At 38.0% G+C, this 23,104-nt stretch overlaps 1 protein-coding gene across 1 annotated transcript in view; it reads left to right on the forward strand.

Annotated features, from left to right (window-relative positions):
* The window catches only part of SEC31A (SEC31 homolog A, COPII coat complex component), a 1,704,034-nt gene that overhangs the window by 35,649 nt on the left and 1,645,281 nt on the right, over positions 1–23,104 (forward strand). The gene's annotated exons all lie outside the window — the stretch shown is intronic.

Consider the following 23,104-nt stretch of genomic DNA (forward strand, 5'->3'; position numbering starts at 1 on the left):
ACACAGGTTGACAGCAATCTCATATTCAACCATCATGTAGCAGCAGTGGTCAGAAAAGCCTTTTACTTGGTTCAGCTCATAAGTAAAGGGATTGCATCCAGAAAAAAAGTGGTTATTACCTCTCTGTACGCCTCCCGCATTAAGCCAATAATTGAGTACAACGCCCCATTTGGTATGTACCTCTGCACCATATGGAAAGGTCACAGAAATACTTCACAAAGAGAATCTATGGCCTCCAACACTTGTCCTATATGGACAGGCTCAAATCACTATCACTGTACGCAGTATCATACAGATTGCTCACAGGTGATATGTGTTTCGCCTACAAGGCAATCTCGGACCCTGCCTTACTAGAGATGCTCCATATCCGTAAGTCTAACTCCTCTGCATTACACAATCAGAAAGCCTAAATCTAATCTGTGACATTAACAAAACCTGCTGGAGACAAGTTTGTCTCCCAGAGGCTGCCTCGTCTCTGGAATAGACTCCTCATACATGTCAAACAGAGCACGTCACTGACCCTCTTCAAGCGCATCCTTGATGACTGGATAGGAAGCCACAGATTTGCCCCAGGGAGTCCACCTGTGTCTCTCATTGACAAGGGCGACAGGTGGCTTATTGATTTTTTTTTTTTTTTTTTTTTATTTGGTGAAAAGAAAGAAAAACTAAAAAGTGCCTAGTAGTTTAGGGCTGTCATAAGTACAGACCGACTCCCCAGCTAAGGAGGACTGCCTTCAAACTAACACGGAGAATTTGCTGACTTAAAAAGACAATGGGTAGCACGCAATAAGAGCGAGCTGAGTTAATAAAAGAACTGTACAAGATAAAACTAGTTTATTAAACTATATAATAAGTCAGCTGAAAGAATGGAAGAAGGGGAAGTAACATTGAGTTCTTTCTCTCTTTAACCAGCTGGCAGACTTGAAGGAGGGAATGAAGAAGGAGAAATATAGAATAATTTCCAAAGAGGCAATGTTGGAACTTTTGGAGTCTAAAATGTTGCATGTAGAACATTGAAGCAGATGCAAAAAAAAAAAAAAAAAAAGCTTCAAAAGTACTCCTGAAAAGTATGAAAGGATGAATTGTGTGTAGTATATGAAAGGTATGTTGGTGGAACAGACTGGTTTACTGAGAGGAGATGAGAAATGAGAACTGTCCTGGTGAAGTTTCATAGCCCCTTCTGGTTTGCTTCCATAACCGTGAACTTAAGACAGTTTTCTTTGTCAAAGCAATGCCCTTGGAGGAGGAAACCCATTTTATGCTCCTTAAGATGCAAAGGTTAAGCTTTATTCACTGGTTCACGAGGGAGTTGAGGGCTTATCATATATGGCAAGAACTACAGAGGAAGGACCCTCCAGACACTTTAGGGCAACTAAGAACGTAAAAAAAAATGGACAGATATTGTCCCAGCCTTTAAGAGAAAGATGTTTAAAGTAACATTTACAATAAGTCAGAAGGGAAGTAATATGGATCAGTTCTAGTTAGATTGCAAGATTATGTCAATAAAGGCTGAGCTAATATGCTGACTGTATTGCAGGATTGTCTTTTAGATGGTTGAATTCTTGGGATATTGGGATTTATGTGAACTGAGTGTTGGGGTAATAGCTTTTCTACCAAAGAGCTTTAATATTAACTTGATATGTAGGTACTGAAGATTTAATGATTTCAAAATAAGTGCAAGTTTTCCTTTCTACAAGGTAATATGCATGATTTAAGTGTATAGCATAGCAGATGTGATACTTTGGGTGTATAGTGGTGTTTCCCTTTTGAGATTCAATATTTTAAAGGGGTCTTTGTGCTTGTTCCAAGAAGGAAATCTTTGTCTCTACCCACCTGTGGAATTTCTTGGATCAGTGAATTAAGGAGACATTTAAAATAACATTATAGGATTTCAAATAACACACAAACTTTATTCCATCATCCAGTAAGCATTTTCATCTCTAATGAGATTTGTTCATACTGCATGAAATTTCAATTCACATCACATTTATTCACTTTTATTACATGATAAATTAATGCTTTATTTTTTTCCTTCTTAAGAACACTTTAAAATTCTCCTTGTCGTTTAATCCTGGAGAGTAGCTTGCTTCCAGCCTAACTTGGCGTACATTCTCCCTTCAGTCCAGTTCTTTCTCTGCATTAAATGAAGTTTCATAGTTAGTAACTTGATCTAAAACAATTACTTTGACATCTGTTTTACAATTGCTGTTGCTGTAATGCTTGCTAAGGGCATTTTATCATCTTTCACTTGTGTTGCATATAAATGCTCATATGTTCTACAATAAAGCTCCCTGGTCTTTCTTCCCGCTTAAATTACATTATTTGAGACACAAAATCAAATAAACATATCTTGAGTAGGAAGAATATCTTCCTTGTAATTTGATCCTGACATTGTTGACTTTAATTTCTGTAACTCTTGTATATAAATAAAAACAGAAATTACAGTTGTGGCATCTGAACATTCCTGTCTTTTTGAATTTCTTCTTGGGAAGACTTAATTTGACCTGAAAAAAGTCTTTCTAAAGTGATGATGAATGATTTTGAGTGTTATGTTATAAAAAAGGGCTGGACTTTTGCCCCTGCAAAAAGGGCAGATAAATATGACACTGCAGACAACCTAAGAGACTATGTGAGGAAATTTTAAACTTATTTTATTTCTAGCGGTGACACAAAAGCCAGTGAACTTTGTAAATCCAGTCTGTTTAATCCTCCTTTCTGGCTGGAATTGGAGGCCTTTTTAAATGTCACTGAGGTACCAATAGAGAGTTGCTGAATAGCAAAATTAAAAAGAAATGGTATAATATGACAACCAAGGAAAGGCCTGCTTTTTATGGAATTGTAAAACATGAAAGCTTGATTGTGACTAAAGCAGACAAAGGCAGTGCTATTGTTATTGTAGATAGGGAAATGTAAAACAAGTAGTTGGTGCAAATGCTTGCTGACGCAATTTTATAAAAAAGTGACTTAGATATTGAAAAAACTTACTCTAGGATAGAAATATTTATAAATGACTGGATATGTTATAGTATGATTAATATGGAGAAATTCCTAATCCTGTAATCACCAACATTTCTGGACTAAGTAAAATCCACAAATCATTAGATGATCTATCACTTAGGCCAAGTGTAACTTGTAAGTGCAAAACAGAAACTGTGGCCATTTATGCTGATAAAATATTACAGAAAAGTGGTTCATGCTGATTCTTGTATAAGAGACGCCTTTGATTTCAAAAATAAGGTTAAAGGTATTTTAATATTGGAGTACGATTTATTGGTGATGCTTGATATACAATCTGTATATGCAGTCATACCTAATGAGTTAGGGAATGGAAATAGACTAGAATTGATAGATTCAAAATCTTCTGAACAAGTAAGTTTAGTCATGGAAGTATTGGGTATTATCATGCTATACAGTTTTTTTTTTTTTTTTTTTTAATTTAATGAGAATTTTTTTTTCAACAGACCAATGAGGTAATGTTGGGTGCTGCAGTGGCATCCAGCTGCGTTAATATGTTTATGAATGGATGGGAAAAGGCTAATATTTCTTCTAGTACTTTTTGGCAATGTTATTATGTACAACTGTTTTATTGAAGATATTTTTTGATTTGAAGAGAGGCTGTAGAAATATTCAAATAATTTTTTTAATTTTATTAACAATAACTGTGCATATTTAAAATTTGCATCCAGCTGGAATACACATAGCTTGCATTTCTTAGATGTAGTGGTGTGTAAAGAATCGGATAAATTGCTTACCAAGATTTACAAAAAAAACTTGCAAAATAATGTATATCTGAATTTCACAAGTATGCACCCAAGGAAGAGTGAAAGTTAACATTCTAAAAAGTCAGCTTAACAGGGTTAGTATGCTTACAGATAAGGATCTAGATTTCATTACTGAAGGTAATGTGTTATCCAGCAAGTTTTTAAGAGGAGGATGATATCCAAGAGGAAACAGTTGAGAGAGAATTTAAGGAGAGTATACGAATGAGAAATAAGGGGGACATGAACCCCAAAGTAAAAGAAAGTAATATTCAGTTTAGTACTGATGTGCAAGTTGCTAGTAGTTCATAGGTTCATAGGTTTATACTAGGCTATCTGCCCTAAGGCATTTATAAGCCTAGCCCAAATTTTTGTGGCTTACGCCACCCCTTATATGAAAAAATACTGTGCCCATTAGTTTGTTGTGCCTCTGTCCAGCAGTGACACAGAGATGATTCCCGGGGTAAACCTACGATCTCCCATCCACAGGTCTAGATTTCTCTTGAACAGAGTCAGCGAGGTGCTCTGCCTCACATGGACCGGGATTTTATTCCACAGCATAGGGAGTCTCTGAGTGATAAATCTATCCCACCAGCACGTCCTATTTATATCCGTGCTAAGGTTTAAGTCGCTTGCTCTAGTGGTTTTGGTGGATTTGGATTTTTTGAGGTGGAGCATGTCCATTAATTCCGGGTTGGACATGGCCTTGTATGTCAGGCACATGTCACCTCTGAGCAGACGGTATGCGACTGAATAGAGCTGGAGTTTCTTCAGTCTGGCAGCATATGACAGATTTTGGAGTCCCTTTATCCTTTTGGTGAGGAACTTTTGGGGTCTCTGCAATTGCTGCAGATGTCGGGTGAGATACATCCCGAATGGGGCATTGTACTCGATCATTGGTCTGATAAGTGAAGAGTACAGGGGAACAATGACCTCACTAGATCTGGATGTGAATCCCTTCATGATCAGGTGGGCAATGTAGAAGGTCTTTCTAACCACTTTAGCAATGTGAGTGTCAAAAGAAAGGCCACTGTCAACCTGGGTCCCCAGGTCCCTGATAACCTCTTCTGTGCTTAGTGGATTGCCACCTATATGGTAGCTTGGGGTTACCTTGTTTTTCCCGAAGGGTATGACTATATATTTTTTGGCGTTTAACTTCAGGCCATGGCTATCAAGCTATCTGTTTCCGTGAGTCCCTTCTGAAGGATATCCGTGTCCGATGCACTTTCCACTATGGCGCCCAGTTTGCAGTCGTCTGCAAACTTTGTCAGCCAAAGTCCTCCCATGTTGGCCTGTACTTCTGAGAAGTAGATGCCAAACAATAGGGGGCCAAGGACCGAGCCCTGTGGGACACCACTTGTGACCGGCTTGGAGTCTGACACAGCGCCAGCAACTCTAACCCTGTGGGTTCTGTCCTTAAGCCAGTTTGCAACCCATCTTGTGACATATGGGTTTACATTTAAGCTGGTAAGTTTTTCTACAATACCCGAGTGGAGTATTGTGTCGAAAGCCTTTGCAAGGTCAAGGTAGGCTGTATGGACTGCCTTTCCCTCATCAATGGCCTTGGTGACTGTTTCGAAGAAGTCGACCAAGTTCAAAAGGCATGATCTTCCCTTGACAAAGCCAAACTGGGTCGGGTCCAATTTCTGCAAGTCCCTTATATCTTTGTTTATGAGCTCCATTATGATCCTCTCCATAGCTTTGCAGACTAGACTTGTTAAGCTTCTGGGGCGGTAATTACCAGGGTCCGTAGAGGTGCCGCCTTTGTGGAGTGGGACAACAGTTGCCGTACGCCATTCCTTGGGCACGTATCCTGTGGTAAGGCTGAGATTAAACAGCTGCCTTATGTGCAGGTTTAATTCCTCATTTAGCTCGTGTAGCACACAGCCGGGGACACCATCCGGTCCCATTGATGCTGTGTTTTTAGCTTTAGAGAGAACAGCTTTCACCTGCGCATTTGAGATGTCCGGGAGGCTACACTCGGCTGGGATAGTTATCTCTCCTTTAGGGGGGGGGTGAAGTTTGCACTGAACCTGTCTGCCAGTATGTTGGCAATGTCTGTGGGTTCAGTGATTTTTGTATCATTTTGAACTAATTCTGAGCATATCTGGGAGTTTCCACCCAGGTTCCTAACATAGCTGAAAAAGGCCTTATGATTGTCCTTTGAATCCATGGCAATTTTTCTCTCAAAATTGGCCTTAGTTGATTTTATGAGTGCTCGTATTTTTTTACTAATAATGATCAGGTGTGACTTCCCTTTTATGGATTTTGTTCTATCATGTAATAGCTTTCTCCTCTTATTGTAAAGTTTGTTAATGGCTGGGGTCCACCAGACTGGACGATTGCCCTTTGTGGAAAGAGTCTTGGTTTTATTTGGGATTGCCTGATCCATGCAGTCCTGGAGGTATTCATAGAAGGCATTTGTAAGGGCTTCCGCAGCTTGGGTTGTGGTTTCCACTGGCTCAGGGGCCTTGAAGGATACCACACCAGTCTTGAGTAGTGTGAAGTTTGCTTTAGAGAAGTTCTTCACTATGGTCATTTTGTTTGGGGTGGGGGCGGGATGTGGATTTCCAGTGAGATTAGTTTATGATCAGATCTCACCAATGAGGGATATACTTCCGGTGTGGAGCATTTTGTCCCCATGTTTGTGACAATGAGATCTAGTATATTTTCTCCTCTCGTGGGAACAGTGACTAGCTGTTCCATGGCATTTGAATTTATGAACTCCAGGAACCGTTGGGCTAGAAAGTTAGAGCTTGAGTAATGTTCCCAGTCTATATTCGGGTAGTTGAAGTCACCCAATATGATGGTGTTTGGAGATACATTTATACCCTCCAGTGTCTTCAGGAAGGCTGTGTGGGGTTCCTGAGTTTGAGAGGGTGGCCTGTAGCATGCTACAATTTGTAGAGCAGTTTTGCCTATGGTTAGTTGCACCTGGATGGTTTCCGAAGCTTCGTGCGTTGCCACCAACCTGGAGGTGTGGGTATCCTTTATGAATATGGATACACCCCCTCCTTTTGTGGTGTGGTCCGGGTTTTGGGGCCGGAACGCATGATATGAGGTAAAACAGAGAACTGAGCGTACAGACGAACTAGAACACTATAAGAGACTACTTCTTAAAATAGGCAGGCGTTTATTAGATCCAAATGAAATGTTAGCGCTTTCGGCTAAATCGAATATTTAGCCTTCCTCAGACAAACAGCAGAATATGAAAACACATTTCTTTAAGTACATTTGTAAAGCCAATTAGAATAAAGTGCATTTATCAATTACACATTACCATGGTTACCTTAAAGCAGGATGGTACATTGCATTTATGAATCTCAGTACGATACAACAAAGTGACAAACGTTACCATATCACAAAAATCCTTGTTTATAAAGTCATTTGCCCCAATATTGAATGACGAAAATGTGTAATGTTTACCAAATTGCTCTATGTTACACCTTACTACATAAGGCTCCATTTATGAATATTCAAAATATTATAAAATCCTACCCAAAGGACTAATAACAAATATATATTAGTTTATAATTATGCAGAAAAAGTATTCCTAAAAAATATATATATTCCTTCATTAAATACTAATTAATAAAGAAGTACTAATTAACTTCCCTTGCCTAACTTGTGTAAAAAATCATGAAATAACATGACACTACATCTATACATTCTATTAAAAAATACTAAATATTGAATATTAAACAAAGTTACTAATCTAAATGTAGAAAACGCCTAAAGAGGTGTTATCTGTTGTACGATAACCATTTCAACACACATTTAATTGATAGGTTATCGTTGATCCCTGGTAATAAATGTGCCCTTGTTCTTATCTGCCACATAAGTTCATCTATCTCCAGCCTGATTTGCCACGGGCCACCTCTTACATCTGGCATTCTCTGTTGTACTATGACAAAACTAAAAGAATGTCCAATGTTATCCATAATGTGCTTAGCTAAAGCGTTATTTTCATCTTTTTTGCCAATAGCATAAATATGCTCATAAATTCTGGTCTTAATTCTGCGCTCTGTCTTACCAATGTAAAAAGCTTTACATTGGTTACACAGGGCAGCATATACCACGGATTTGGATTCACAGTTGTAGTATTTATTAATTTTATATGTCTTGTCCTTGATAGTGAAATGAGTGCCTACTTTAAGAAATTTACATTGTGCACACGCACCACACTTGTGCATCCCATTAGGGCGTTGTGAAGTAGGCTTTCTCGATGCCCTCTCCAAAATAGCTTTGAGATTTTGGCCTCTCCTATATGTTATTTTGGGTTTATCGCCCAATAGTATAGAGAGGGTACTATCATGGTTGATGACATCCCAATTTTTATTTAGAATTTCCCTAATTTTTTGAAAATCTAGTGAGAAAGTATGTAAGAAAGACACACTGTAATTAGTGTCCCTAGATCTATCCTCACTTGGCAAACAAGCCATGGTTAATACAGGATCTTCCTCAATGGAAATTCTATAATTAAGAAGCGGGATAAATTGACCCGTCTTCCGTTTGTTTACTACCTCCACAATTATGTTATCAATCAAAGTTGATGGGTAACCCCTTGCTAAAACATATTTTTTAGTTTGTTGCATTCCAGTTGGAAATCATAATCAACCGTAACCATACGTGATGCCCTAACTAACTGGCCTTTTACAACCGATCTTTTCTGGTAGTAGGGATGGCTACTAGAGAAATGCAACAAACTATTAGAGTATGTAGGTTTTCTGTATATATTACTTTTTAGTCTTTGGTTACTAACATCCTTTGTAAGAAGTATGTCAAGGTAGTTGATCTCACTTTCCTGTATATTATAGGTGAACTGTAAGAAATTTGTCATGTTAGCCATTCGTTCAATAAAATTAGGGATGAGTTCCCTGTTACCTTTCCACAAACAAAAAATGTCATCCTGGTACCTAGTGTACCAGGAGACATATTGTTGGAAAAAAACATCCTTAAATAAAAATTCTTTTTCCCAATGTGCCAACACGGCATTGGCAAATGAACCCCCACAAGGGGAACCCATAGCCACACCGGAAGTTTGGAGGTAGAAACTATTCTCAAAAACAAAGAAGTTGTTTACTAAAACTAACTCCAAGAGTGTTTCAGTTAAATAAATGGTCTTTTCTTCAACTTTTTTGGCAACCATGAATTCCCTCACCCAATTAAGACCTATATCCTGTGGTATAACCGTATATAGGTCTTTTATATCAATTGTGAGGAAAACTATATCCGTGGTATATTCAATTTCACCTATATTTTTCAAAAAAGACCAAGAATCCTTGCAGATATGTGCCTCCTGTGCCAATAAAGGTTTAATAATACTGTCAACTAGCCTGGCAAATGCGTAAGTGGCCGAACCCCTTCCATCCACAATTGGCCTAAATGGCGGTGAGTGGAGTTGTTTGTGTAATTTGGGTGTACCAAAAAAGGCTGAGATTCTTGGAGCCGGCATTTGCAAGTATTTGTATGTTTCTGGGTTGATGAATCCTTCTATAAATAGATCATATAATGTGTTGTTGATCTTCCTATAGGCCCCATATATTTCATTAAGGGATACTTCCTTGTAAACTGGTGTATCTAAGTGTTTCCTCATGTATTCTACGTATTTAAAGTGATCCATAAATACCACCCCTCCACCCTTATCGGGTTTCATAACACGAATGTTACAATCCCTTAAGAGCTGGAGAAAATCCCACTCTAATGTGGTCATGTTGTTAAGATCCCTTTGATTACTGTACATAATCTGATTTTTTTATTGCCCAGAGATCTATTTCACACATTTTCTCAAACACTAATAAAATAGGGTGGAGAGGTGGATTATAGGTACTTGAAACCCTTAAAGGATTTAGTAATTCTATGTTGTTACCAAGTATTGAATTTAAATTAAGTTTTCTAACGAAAACTTTCAAGTCCACAAGTGTTTTCCCTATATCCATATGTTGCCGTGGAACAAAAGACAAATCCTTTGCAAAAAAATCAACAATGTCCTGGTGGATGTCAATAAGTGTGTAATTGTACACCATAAAGTCATTGTTAGAACTTCTCAGAATACGTGGTTCCAGGCCGAAAGAGGGGACCTGGATCATCTCCTCCTCCCCCCTCGTCTCTTGTTTCTCGTATTGTTCCCTGTTTGGGCTCTCATACGATTCGTTGTACGGACGTTGCTGGCCTGATGAAAATCCTGACAGTCTTGTTGGTTAGAGTCCTCCATGAATTGGCCCTGTGTTTGAGTATTGTCCCTCACTCCATGGGTTGGCATATTTAACTGGTTCGAGTTATTTGCATTAGTGTTGTTGTTATTCAACCTTGGGCTCCTTCTACAGCCTTGTCTTTGTACAGGAAAACTTTCCTGATTGTTGTCATTGTTGATGTTATCTACTACAGTGACATTGTTGTTTTGCCCAATCTGGTTAGTAACTTCCCCCTGAGTAACTTGCGTTTTACTTTGAGGCCTAGGATAGGCAACTTTATTTGCATAATCAGTTAGATCTCTACTTAATTTTTTCTTTTTACTAAATAGTAATTTCTCCATGCTAGCTTCAATGCTGGAGAAAATACGACAATAGTCGTATTTGTAACGCAAGAATTCATTGTCCGATGTAATATTTTTTTCAAGGGCATCTAAGTCTATTGCTAAACCTGCAATGTCTTTGGAATAAAAGGCTATAAGAGCCTGCAAAAATTTGATACCCTGTCGGTCAAATAGAGCCAACAACTCTTGGTGAAAGAGCGAATTTTCCACCAACCCTGATGGAAACCGCCATTGTCGCAGTCCTTTTGGAACAATCTTATGTTTAACACACTCAGTGAGATATGCAACTTCCAGTTGTAACTTTTTGTATTTATACAACTTGTTGTCAAATTCGTCTATTTTGTCCCCCAAAGAGTTAATATCAGCCATTTGGTTGGTATTCGGTTCAGTACGCAAACTGAACCCTTGGCTGAAAAAATTATCATTCCTTAAAAAGTCAACCATTGTTGGTATTCTTTGTTTATTAAAATTCACTTGATTATTAGTGTTAATACTGGGATTGACAATATTGTTACCTGGATTTGATGCCCCAAACGGCATGACTGCCGGACGAGACTGTTCATTCAAGCCTGGTATATCACGTTCCGTTAGTATAGGTCCAGAGGGTGGTGTTGTAGTTATAGGTGATTGCTGCCAGGCTAGTTGACAGTATTATTAAACCTTTATTGGCACAGGAGGCACATATCTGCAAGGATTCTTGGTCTTTTTTGAAAAATATAGGTGAAATTGAATATACCACGGATATAGTTTTCCTCACAATTGATATAAAAGACCTATATACGGTTATACCACAGGATATAGGTCTTAATTGGGTGAGGGAATATATGGTTGCCAAAAAAGTTGAAGAAAAGACCATTTATTTAACTGAAACACTCTTGGAGTTAGTTTTAGTAAACAACTTCTTTGTTTTTGAGAATAGTTTCTACCTCCAAACTTCCGGTGTGGCTATGGGTTCCCCTTGTGGGGGTTCATTTGCCAATGCCGTGTTGGCACATTGGGAAAAAGAATTTTTATTTAAGGATGTTTTTTTCCAACAATATGTCTCCTGGTACACTAGGTACCAGGATGACATTTTTTGTTTGTGGAAAGGTAACAGGGAACTCATCCCTAATTTTATTGAACGAATGGCTAACATGACAAATTTCTTACAGTTCACCTATAATATACAGGAAAGTGAGATCAACTACCTTGACATACTTCTTACAAAGGATGTTAGTAACCAAAGACTAAAAAGTAATATATACAGAAAACCTACATACTCTAATAGTTTGTTGCATTTCTCTAGTAGCCATCCCTACTACCAGAAAAGATCGGTTGTAAAAGGCCAGTTAGTTAGGGCATCACGTATGGTTACGGTTGATTATGATTTCCAACTGGAATGCAACAAACTAAAAAATATGTTTTTAGCAAGGGGTTACCCATCAACTTTGATTGATAACATAATTGTGGAGGTAGTAAACAAACGGAAGACGGGTCAATTTATCCCGCTTCTTAATTATAGAATTTCCATTGAGGAAGATCCTGTATTAACCATGGCTTGTTTGCCAAGTGAGGATAGATCTAGGGACACTAATTACAGTGTGTCTTTCTTACATACTTTCTCACTAGATTTTCAAAAAATTAGGGAAATTCTAAATAAAAATTGGGATGTCATCAACCATGATAGTACCCTCTCTATACTATTGGGCGATAAACCCAAAATAACATATAGGAGAGACCAAAATCTCAAAGCTATTTTGGAGAGGGCATCGAGAAAGCCTACTTCACAACGCCCTAATGGGATTCACAAGTGTGGTGCGTGTGCACAATGTAAATTTCTTAAAGTAGGCACTCATTTCACTATCAAGGACAAGACATATAAAATTAATAAATACTACAACTGTGAATCCAAATCCGTGGTATATGCTGCCCTGTGTAACCAATGTAAAGCTTTTTACATTGGTAAGAAAGAGCGCAGAATTAAGACCAGAATTTATGAGCATATTTATGCTATTGGCAAAAAAGATGAAAATAACGCTTTAGCTAAGCACATTATGGATAACATTGGACATTCTTTTAGTTTTGTCATAGTACAACAGAGAATGCCAGAAGTAAGAGGTGGCCCGTGGCAAATCAGGCTGGAGATAGATGAACTTATGTGGCAGATAAGAACAAGGGCACATTTATTACCAGGGATCAACGATAACCTATCAATTAAATGTGTGTTGAAATGGTTATCGTACAACAGATAACACCTCTTTAGGCGTTTTCTACATTTAGATTAGTAACTTTGTTTAATATTCAATATTTAGTATTTTTTAATAGAATGTATAGATGTAGTGTCATGTTATTTCATGATTTTTTACACAAGTTAGGCAAGGGAAGTTAATTAGTACTTCTTTATTAATTAGTATTTAATGAAGGAATATATATATTTTTTAGGAATATTTTTTCTGCATAATTATAAACTAATATATATTTGTTATTAGTCCTTTGGGTAGGATTTTATAATATTTTGAATATTCATAAATGGAGCCTTATGTAGTAAGGTGTAACATAGAGCAATTTGGTAAACATTACACATTTTCGTCATTCAATATTGGGGCAAATGACTTTATAAACAAGGATTTTTGTGATATGGTAACGTTTGTCACTTTGTTGTATCGTACTGAGATTCATAAATGCAATGTACCATCCTGCTTTAAGGTAACCATGGTAATGTGTAATTGATAAATGCACTTTATTCTAATTGGCTTTACAAATGTACTTAAAGAAATGTGTTTTCATATTCTGCTGCTTGTCTGAGGAAGGCTAAATATTCGATTTAGCCGAAAGCGCTAACATTTCATTTGGATCTAATAAACGCCTGCCTATTTTAAGAAGTAGTCTCTTATAGTGTTCTAGTTCGTCTGTACGCTCAGTTCTCTGTTTAACAGTTTTTCGTTTGATATGAGGTAAAACCTAATAGTGCCGGGGTGCTCTCAGGAGCCTTGAACCAGGTTTCAGTTACAGCACAGACATCGATGTTCTCCATACTGAGAAGGGCCTCGAGTGCGTGCATTTTGAGATTTAGACTTCTGGCATTGAGCAGCATTACCCTCAGTTTCTTCCCATTTTTGTTTTTTAGGGTGGTAGGTTTAGAATTTGAGCCTTGCCTAAAAAAGGCACTATGGGGGTGGCAAGAGCCTTAGCCAATATCCGGAATCCCAGGGGTGACGGGTGCAAGCCGTCCCTTGCGAAGCAGCGTGGCTTGTCAAGCATGTCATCCCAGGCAGACAGACACCGGATCCCCTTTGAATGACACCAGACATTAAGCCAATTGTTAAAGCTGATTATCTTGTCTCTATATTGTGGCATCATTCTTGGTGAAGGAAGGATACTGCTCAGGGTTAGGGTCATACCTGCCTGGGCTACATAATCAGAGAGCTCTTCTATGTCTCTTTTCATGTAGTCCAGGGAGGTACGTCTCAGGTCGTTCACACCAGCATGGACAATGACTGTGTCATATTTGTACTTGCCGTGGAGTGACCCGAGTGCTTGTGTTATGTGGCGGATTCTAGCGCCCGATAGGCAGCTTACTGTGACACTCTCCTTGTTCAGCCTGGTGAGTGGGACGTCAGTGTGTCTGACTATGGAGTCACCTATGACAAGTATGTTTGGTGTTGTATTTGGCCTTAAGGGCTGTGACTGCTTTGCACACTGCTTTTGTGGTTTATGTGTTGCTTGTGGGGTGTCTTGAGGTAGCAGTTGTTTGGGTGTCTGCTTTGGAGGCCTCTGCTGTTTAGGTAAATTTTACTCAGAGCCTCGAGTATGTCTTTGTGTGTTTATGTGTTTGATTCAGTGGAGTGGTAGCATTATGTGAGGCTGGTTTTGTGGTGTGTGTAGTTGCCTTCTCCTCCTGTCTGGTCTTGCCAGTCCTGAGTTGAGAGAGCTCAGCCTCCAGTTTGGCTAAATAGCTGCATCTCGCAAGTATTTGTGTTATGTGGGAGGAGGAGAGGGTTGTCTGTGTACATGAGGCAGTTATAACATTGCCTCAAGATTCCCAGATTCGCCAGCTGGACCGGAGAGAAGATTGACAACTGACCTTTGGACATGCTAGAATAATATTGGGAATTCCTTAATTGAAAACAAGGGCCAGTGGGGAGTGAGGGTGTAGTGCTTTTAATTTTTAGTGCTGACTTATATAATTGCTTTAGTGAGCAAGTGCCAGGTAACTTGAGTGCAATGTGTTACAAGTAACTAAATGCAAAAACGACAAACAGTAACTTTCTTTCAAGTGAAACAAGGAAATAAGTACAGTAAGCAATGCAGATATCACTAGTGATCCACAGAAGCGCTGAGAAGTTGCGTATTAGGTGGAATTAGCTTCCAGGGAAATAACAAGCAAACAAACAACAAGCATATAAACAAAGCTAGATTCAGCAGGCCTGGATCTAGTCTATGCTAGAGCAAACAATTTCAGTAAGATACAGTTCAAATATTCAGGCACTATAAACCTTTAACCAGAAATTCCCAGCTCAGAAGGGCAGAGTCCAGCCTCTTCTCCCACAAGAGTGCAGACCACGAACCTTCTTAATGTAAAATAACTGGCCTGAAGCCCAAGTGCCTAAACCAGAACTAATACACTTGGACACTGGGCTCTCAATCAGCAGTTCCCAACTTAGAAGGATGAAAGCTACCTGTCCTGCCACCACAGTGCTTGCCACAAACCTTCCTAATGTAAAACAACTGGTCTGAAGCCCAAGTGCTTAATCCAAAAGACTTGAATGATAGCTACACTTTAATCAAGTTACAACCAAGCAGTAATAAATACCATTGAATACTTTAGAGAATGTCTGGATTAGTGCTCAAGTTACACAAACAAAGCTAGATCCAGCAGGCCCAAATCCAGTCTATGCCACAGCAAACAAGGCACCAACTTCAGTAAGAAACAGTTCAGATATGCATGCACTATAAGCCTTTAACCAGAAATTCCCAGCTCAGAAGGGCAGAGTCCAGCCTCTCCTCCCACAAGAGTGCAGACCACGAACCCTCTTAATGTAAAATAACTGGCTTGAAAGCCCAAGTGCTTAAACCAGAATTAATACACTTTTAGAACAACAGACACTGAGCCCTCAATCAGCAGTTCTCAACCTAGAAGGATGTAAGCTACCTGTTCTGCCACAACAGTGCAGACCACAAACCCTCTCAGTGCAAAACAACTAACTGGTCCGAAGCCCAAGTGTTTAAACCAAAAGGCTTAGAATGAGTTACACCAAGCAGTAATAAATACAATTGAGTATTTTAAGATGATGCAAAAGTAAAAAGAAGTAGGTAAAAACACAAGTACAGTAAAAGCAGATGAAATTTTTTTTTTTTTTTTTTCTGAACAAGTGCTGAGATCAAAGAAACAGATTTGAGTGCTGAAACTAGAAAACTGGCTAGTTATAAGAAAAAAAACAAGCTAGAAGGCTTCCCTCAAACACAGAAGGGCTTGGGGGCTCAGAAGCCTACAAATAGTCTGTACCACTTAACAAGAAAGGCAGGAAATAAGCTTTTTTTTTTTTTTTCTATTTCCCAGATGCTCTCTTTGTACACAGTAGGAGTGTCTGAAATCAGAATATGATCTCACTGCACTCAGCTGAGTGAGCAAATGAGATGGGCCCAGAGGCAGGCTGAGGGGCGGGCAGTTTCAATGCCACTAAGATTAACACCAAAACAAAAACCGGGTGGGTGGGAATAACTGAAGAGCAGAATAACTTCAGTTAAAAATTCCTTCAACACTCAAATTAAATACTGTATTTTTTTTAAAAAAGTGCAGATAAAGGTACTTAAATTCTCTTATACGTCCAGTTGAATATAACCAAGTTCTTAGCTGGCCAAGCTGAAGTTTTAAAGCAGGAATTATTTCACATGCACCAGTTTAAATATGCAAGGACAGGAAATCAAAGAATGTGGCTACCCCCACCCTGTAATTACTAGCAAATAACAAAATTCAGCCAACACTAGCTTCAGTTCAAGTTACTGAAGAGCAGAATAACTTCAGTTAAAAATTCCTTCAACACTCAAATTAAATACTGTATTTTTTTTAAAAAAGTGCAGATAAAGGTACTTAAATTCTCTTATACGTCCAGTTGAATATAACCAAGTTCTTAGCTGGCCAAGCTGAAGTTTTAAAGCAGGAATTATTTCACATGCACCAGTTTAAATATGCAAGGACAGGAAATCAAAGAATGTGGCTACCCCCACCCTGTAATTACTAGCAAATAACAAAATTCAGCCAACACTAGCTTCAGTTCAAGTTACTGAAGAGCAGAATAACTTCAGTTAAAAATTCCTTCAACACTCAAATTAAATACTGTATTTTTTTTTTAAAAAGTGCAGATAAAGGTACTTAAATTCTCTTATACGTCCAGTTGAATATAACAAAGTTCTTAGCTGGCCAAGCTGAAGTTTTAAAGCAGGAATTATTTCACATGCACCAGTTTAAATATGCAAGGACAGGAAATCAAAGAATGTGGCTACCCCCACCCTGTAATTACTAGCAAATAACAAAATTCAGCCAACACTAGCTTCAGTTCAAGTTGCTGAAGAGCAGAATAACTTCAGTTAAAAATTCCTTCAACACTCAAATTCAATACTGTATTTTTTTTAAAAAAAAGTGCAGATAAAGGTACTTAAATTCTCTTATACGTCCAGTTGAATATAACCAAGTTCTTAGCTGGCCAAGCTGAAGTTTTAAATCAGGAATTATTTCACATGCACCAGTTTAAATATCCAAGGACAGGAAATCAAAGAATGTGGCTACCCCCACCCTGTAATTACTAGCAAATAACAAAATTCAGCCAACACTAGCTTCAGTTCAAGTTACTGAAGAGCAGAATAACTTCAGTTAAGAATTCATTCAACACTCAAATTAAATACTGTATTTTGAAAAAAAAAGTGCAGATAAAGGTACTTAAATTCTCTTATACGTCCAGTTGAATATAACCAAGTTCTTAGCTGGCCAAGCTGAAGTTTTAAAGCAGGAATTATTTCACATGCACCAGTTTAAATATGCAAGGACAGGAAATCAAAGAATGTGGCTACCCCCACACCTGTAATTACTAGCAAATAACAAAATTCAGCCAACACTAGCTTCAGTTCAAGTTACTGAAGAGCAGAATAACTTCAGTTAAAAATTCCTTCAACACTCAAATTGAATACTGTATTTTTTTTTAAAAAAGTGCAGATAAAGGTACTTAAATTCTCTTATCGTCCAGTTGAATATAACCAAGTTCTTAGCTGGCCAAGCTGAAGTTTTAAAGCAGGAATTATTTCACATGCACCAGTTTAAATATGCAAGGACAGGAAATCAAAGAATGTGGCTACCCCCACCCTGTAATTACTAGCAAATAACAAAATTCAGCCAACACTAGCTTCAGTTCAAGTTACTGAAGAGCAGAATAACTTCAGTTAAAAATTCCTTCAACACTCAAATTAAATACTGTATTTTTTTAAAAAAAAAGTGCAGATAAAGGTACTTAAATTCTCTTATACGTCCAGTTGAATATAACCAAGTTCTTAGCTGGCCAAGCTTAGTGTAGATGAAAAACTATAAAAATATCATCATTGAAAACTGGAAAGTACTGAGTAGTTTTCAAGTACTGAGTAGATTTTTAGATGTCAAAAAAAGTTGGAGAAAAAACAGTATTTATGAATAAGAAGGGAAAAAGTTTTAAAACCCCTTTTCCAGGCCAAATGAAGTCTTCCCAAGAAGAAATTTTAAGACAAGAATTCTCTGACGCCATGACTGTAATTTTTGTTCTTATACATAGGAGTTACAGAAATTAAAGTTAACAGTGTTAGGATCAACTTGCAAGGAAGCTATTCTTGCAGGTTAAGATATGTTTGATTTTATGCATCTCTTGTAATGCATTTTATGTTGGAAGAACGATCAGGGAGCTTTGTTGTAGAATATATGAGCATTTATATGCGATACAAGTGAAAGATGATAAAATGCCCTTGGTAAGCATTACAGCAGCAGCAGTTGTAAAATAGATTTTAAAGTAATTGTTTTAGATCGAGTTACTATGAAAGTTCAGTTAATGCAGAGGAAGAATTGGACTGGAGGGAGTGTGTGTTGTAAGTTAGGTTGGATGCATGCTACCCTCTGGGACAAAAATGACAAGGAAACTTTTTAAGGTGTTTTTAAGAAGGAAAAGAATAGAGCATTAATCATATAATTTAAGTATATAAATGTGATATAAACTGAAATTTCATTCAGTCTGAAGAAGTCTCGTTAGAGATGAAAGCACTTACTGGATGATGGAATAAAGTTTTCGTGTTTTAAGTTATTTTAAGCTTTTTTTAGTATTTTGTTTTTATATGGTTATTTTTATACAACCTTATAGGATTTGCCTTAATATCTGCCAAGTGCCAGTCAAAGTAAAACAGTATGTTCAACAAGGAATGGCACATTTCCCTTTAACTGGGAGTATATGAGATAATGAGAAATGTAACTGTTGTGAGATATTTAAATAAAATGTATCCTGTAAAATTTGAAGGTTATTTCATGTTGAGGGGTAAAATAATTTTGGTCACATCAAAACTGTTTTATCTGGCGCTCTGCATTTAACTTAAAGGGGTGCTGTGTTGCTAGAGTTAGGTGTAGATATGTTAGTAATTTGAAATGGGGAGGGGTTCTCTGAAATGGATGAAATGATGCATTGTGAGAATGTAACAAACTTCTCGTGGTTATAGCTGCTGCATATTTTCATTCAGAATTTCTGTTCTGTTTCAGATTTTATTATGTACATTTCCATGTAGGAGGCAACATAAAATGTGTTTTGAAAATGTGTACAAATTATTATTGAATATTTTTTCTTCTTTATTTACAAATGCATAAGAAATTTTTACACAGTTTAGGATACAAGAAATATTTGACAAATGATGCAACAGAAGTTAATATGATGTTGAATGTACTTTTGAATACAGCATCTATTATTTGTAGTTTTGATAATTAAAATTTGAATCCAGCGAGTTAGGTGCTGTAATACTAACCTGCTTATAATATGTAATGTTAGCCATCATATCCTGGAATGTTAATGGCTTGTCAGGTCATGTAAAAGATCCAAGGTGTCTGTGTACATTAGGAAAGTTGTGTCTTTATTTGTTTACCACAAAAAATGTGTTTGAAGCTAGGGTTTTCATCATAGCCATCAGGGTTTGAATTGGTGTTTCTGCTCTTTTGCAAGCAATATAGCTTTTGATCTGCTGGAAGTATAAAACAGATAATGATAGATTTGTATTAGTAAGAGAGAAGCTAAAGATGGTTAGATTTACAATTGTGAATATGTCCCACCAGGTATTGCTCATGAAATTGTAGATAAAATGATGATGCAGTGGGCTATGGCACTAGAGGGGGTGTGGTTTTCCGGGCAGAAGACTGAAAAATACTTTCCCCACTGGTGAGGTGCATAGTGATCCTAGACCTCACAGGGTACTTGGGTTAGGATGATTTTTAAGCATGCTACATTAATAGGGGTGCCAAACTTGCATGAGGCATTAGGCCTTCCAAGATATTTATACATCCTTCTAATAAAGTTCAGTTCAACATCATATTCTAGAACAGACAAAGTAATGCAAGGACTTTGTCTTATTGAGAGCTTACATAGAAGAGAGTCTGCCTACAAGAAATTATGTCCCTAAGGAAAAATTTGAGAGAAGTTGGAGAGAGAACCTGCATTTTTGCTAAGGGGAACAGTTTAAAAGCAGAGTAGAATTTGTTTTTAGATAGTAGCAATGAGCTTTTAGCACAACAGGGGAATATGATAGTAAAAGTATGGGATATGTTTAAGGAAGCTGTGTGAGATTTTGTATGAGAAAAGATGATTAGAAGATTAGAAAATTGCCATGCTACATTTAGAACTATTTAAGCCTAAGGAAGAAGTAATTTATAAGAAGGAAGGAAATTAATTCAAAGTGCAGTAGTTAAAAAGTAATATAGATTAAATGCTATTCTTTAAGGTAGACCAAGCCAAGAGAACAGTTATAATGTTAGATTTTGAAATAACTCTGTTAAAGGCTGAAGGCATTTAATTTCAAGTTTGAAACAACAGAAGGTGACAAGATCACTAAACAAGATTATAGATTGAAGGACTGGGGGGATTTGTATGGACTTGGATATTTTCTGGGAAGTTTGTTAAATTTTTTATGAACAATTAACTGACATAGAGACTTGTAAGGGAAAGACAGTGAAATAATAAATTTAAGCAAGCTCCCATTAAAATAGTTGGAGCAGGCTCAGGGTAAATTGTTTGATGCAAGAAGTTAGAGGTGATGAGATAAAAATAATATTACTGAGATAAGACAGGTTAAACATCTGGCCAAATTGGGTTACCATTAGAAATGTATAGAAAAGACATGCGTGAATGGGCATGCCTTCGCTGAAGGTTGGGCGTCGGGTTGACAACTCGGCACCATAAAAATCTACTGCCAATCATTAGCGGACCGGAGTTCTGCTGTGGCGACCCCTAACCTGGAAAAGCCAAAAAGACAAACATTAGAAATGTATAGAAAGTTTAATAAAGCTCTTTAGCTTTAAGCAAGCTTAATTAATTATGTGGTGTTAACTGGAGAAACCCTGAATCCATGGGAAGATGAATGTTTATTCACAAACCAAGCAAGGATCCTACTCATGTTGGGTCATGTAGACTAGAATCAATAATTAAGCACAGTCATGAGTTACGTACTGCATTGCTTGCCAAAATGTAAACTTGTGCCCTGCACTTGTGGACTAATCTGGAATAAACTAGTTGTGCACCATGTCGAGCCACCCATGCTGACTTTTGAAAATGAGTTTATTGATGGAAGATCCTGGCAAAGCCACCCAGACATTGGTATGCATACGTGCAGTCAGCAAAGAGTTGTTTGACAGGATTTTTTGGTAGTATTTGTAGGAAGCACTAAGAGTGAAGAGCTTTCCTGAAAGGTGAGTGTATTTAGTAAAATTTTTGTATTGTAATTCCTTAACAGAAATAAAGGTTAACAAGTAGAAGGAAATTCACTTTCCAAAAGTTGTCATTCATGTAGAGATACTACACACGGGTGTCCTGCTCTCCTACTCATTTTTTATCTTGAACCCATGGCTGGTAAGTTGAAACAGATACAAGTAAGAGGTTGAACTATAGGCATTTTATACAGAAGATGGCGCTGTATGTGAAGAATGTGCTTTTTTATCTGACCGATCCTAGATGGGATTTACAAGTAATATTTTTCCTTTTAAGTGTTTCTAATAAAAAGATAACAATTTGTTTGAGAGAAACGATTGACTAAGCAAAAAATAAATAACAAATAAGTAATATTTTGGAAATTTTGTTGCTCTGCTACATTTGCTAGATATATGGTAAGCACACGAAACATTTAAAACCCTAAGGAGTAATTATTCACTCAGTCAAGCCAGCTCCATGGCGTACATTGTTTAAAAACCTGGACTGTAGCTCAGGTGACTCAAGTAATTTTGCACTTTGTGTGCTTGTGGGAGCTGGACGGGGAGGGTGGGACTGAGCATGTGCTGGCTAGCCCAACCTTGGTTTGGGTGGGAGACTTCTGGCTTACCACATGGGTGATGCCTAGCTGCATCCCTAGGTGTTCATCCAGTGGAGGTATAGCCTACTGAGCCCACTGTATACAGGTGCAGGGGAAACTAGTGTACTAAGGCACGCTTCCTATTGGAAGGCAACAGTAGCAGAGCACCAAGGCTTGTGGGGGGGGGGTAGGCTTCCTGCAGGACAAGCAAGATGGTCCCCTTTCTATCACCTGATTTTTGCCGGGTAAAGGAGGGCTAATTTTGAGTATTGGGCTTAAAAAAAATGGGCTGTAAGGCTCTTGCATAGCCTGGGAATGTCTATCTCCCATATCCCTAGGACAGATTGGCTGTTTAGATGCAATTAGAAGAGTCATCTAGTGAGGTCCTAAGGGGAGCAGAAAATATATATATTCAGTGAGAGGTTGTTTGAAGAGTACTCATTTTTGAGACACTTCAGATAACTTCAGTCCAAAATAAACAAGTTAACAGACACAGTTCTAGGGTTGTTATCCTTAATGCTAGAAAGTTTATAAACTAAAGTAAAATATCTCAATGTAAAATGGAAGAATATTTGTCTAGACATAAAAAAACCTTTGGCTTTTCCCGGTTAGGGGTTGCCACAGCAGAACTTCGGTCCGCTCATGGTTGGCAGTGGATTTTTACGGTGCCGAGTTGCCAGCCCGGCACCCAACCTTCAACCGAAGGCACGACCATTCATGCTAGCACCTACCTGCATGTCTTTAACATCACTCGACTGCGGGGAGGACATGCAGACTCCAAACAGAAGGCGCTCCAGCCGAGAATTGAATGGGAGAGCCTCTTGCTGTGAGGAGACGACACTAACCGCTGCACCACCGCGGCTACAAATATTTGTATAGACATGAGGTAAAGAATTCAAGCAGTCCAGTATGTCTCAGGATTTGCCTTTCACTCCTCAGCTACGTTAAAGCTCTGCAGAATTTATTTGAGAGGAACAAAAACCTTTGGCAGCATGTAAAATTATTTTTTTTTCCAGGAGAAGCAGGAGGGTTGGTAGTCCAGTCTTAAAATATACTGGGAAAAGGTATTTGACTAAAACCATCACTCTAGATGGAAAGCCATCCTAATAAAACAATTTGGAGGAGTTAGAAGGCTGTACAAGTTACCAAGGTATAGTGGATTGGACAGGAAAACAGAGGGATTTTGGTTGAGAAGTTAATAAGGTTGACTAAAAAAATCCTTGTGAAAGAGATGTTGTATCTTTCGGCTTTTCCAGGTTAGGGGTCACCACAGTGGAACTCCGGT

Source organism: Protopterus annectens, chromosome 2.part0 (genome assembly GCF_019279795.1).
Source record: "Protopterus annectens isolate FY-2018-M chromosome 2.part0, PAN1.0, whole genome shotgun sequence".
Lineage (NCBI taxonomy): Eukaryota > Metazoa > Chordata > Ceratodontiformes > Protopteridae > Protopterus > Protopterus annectens.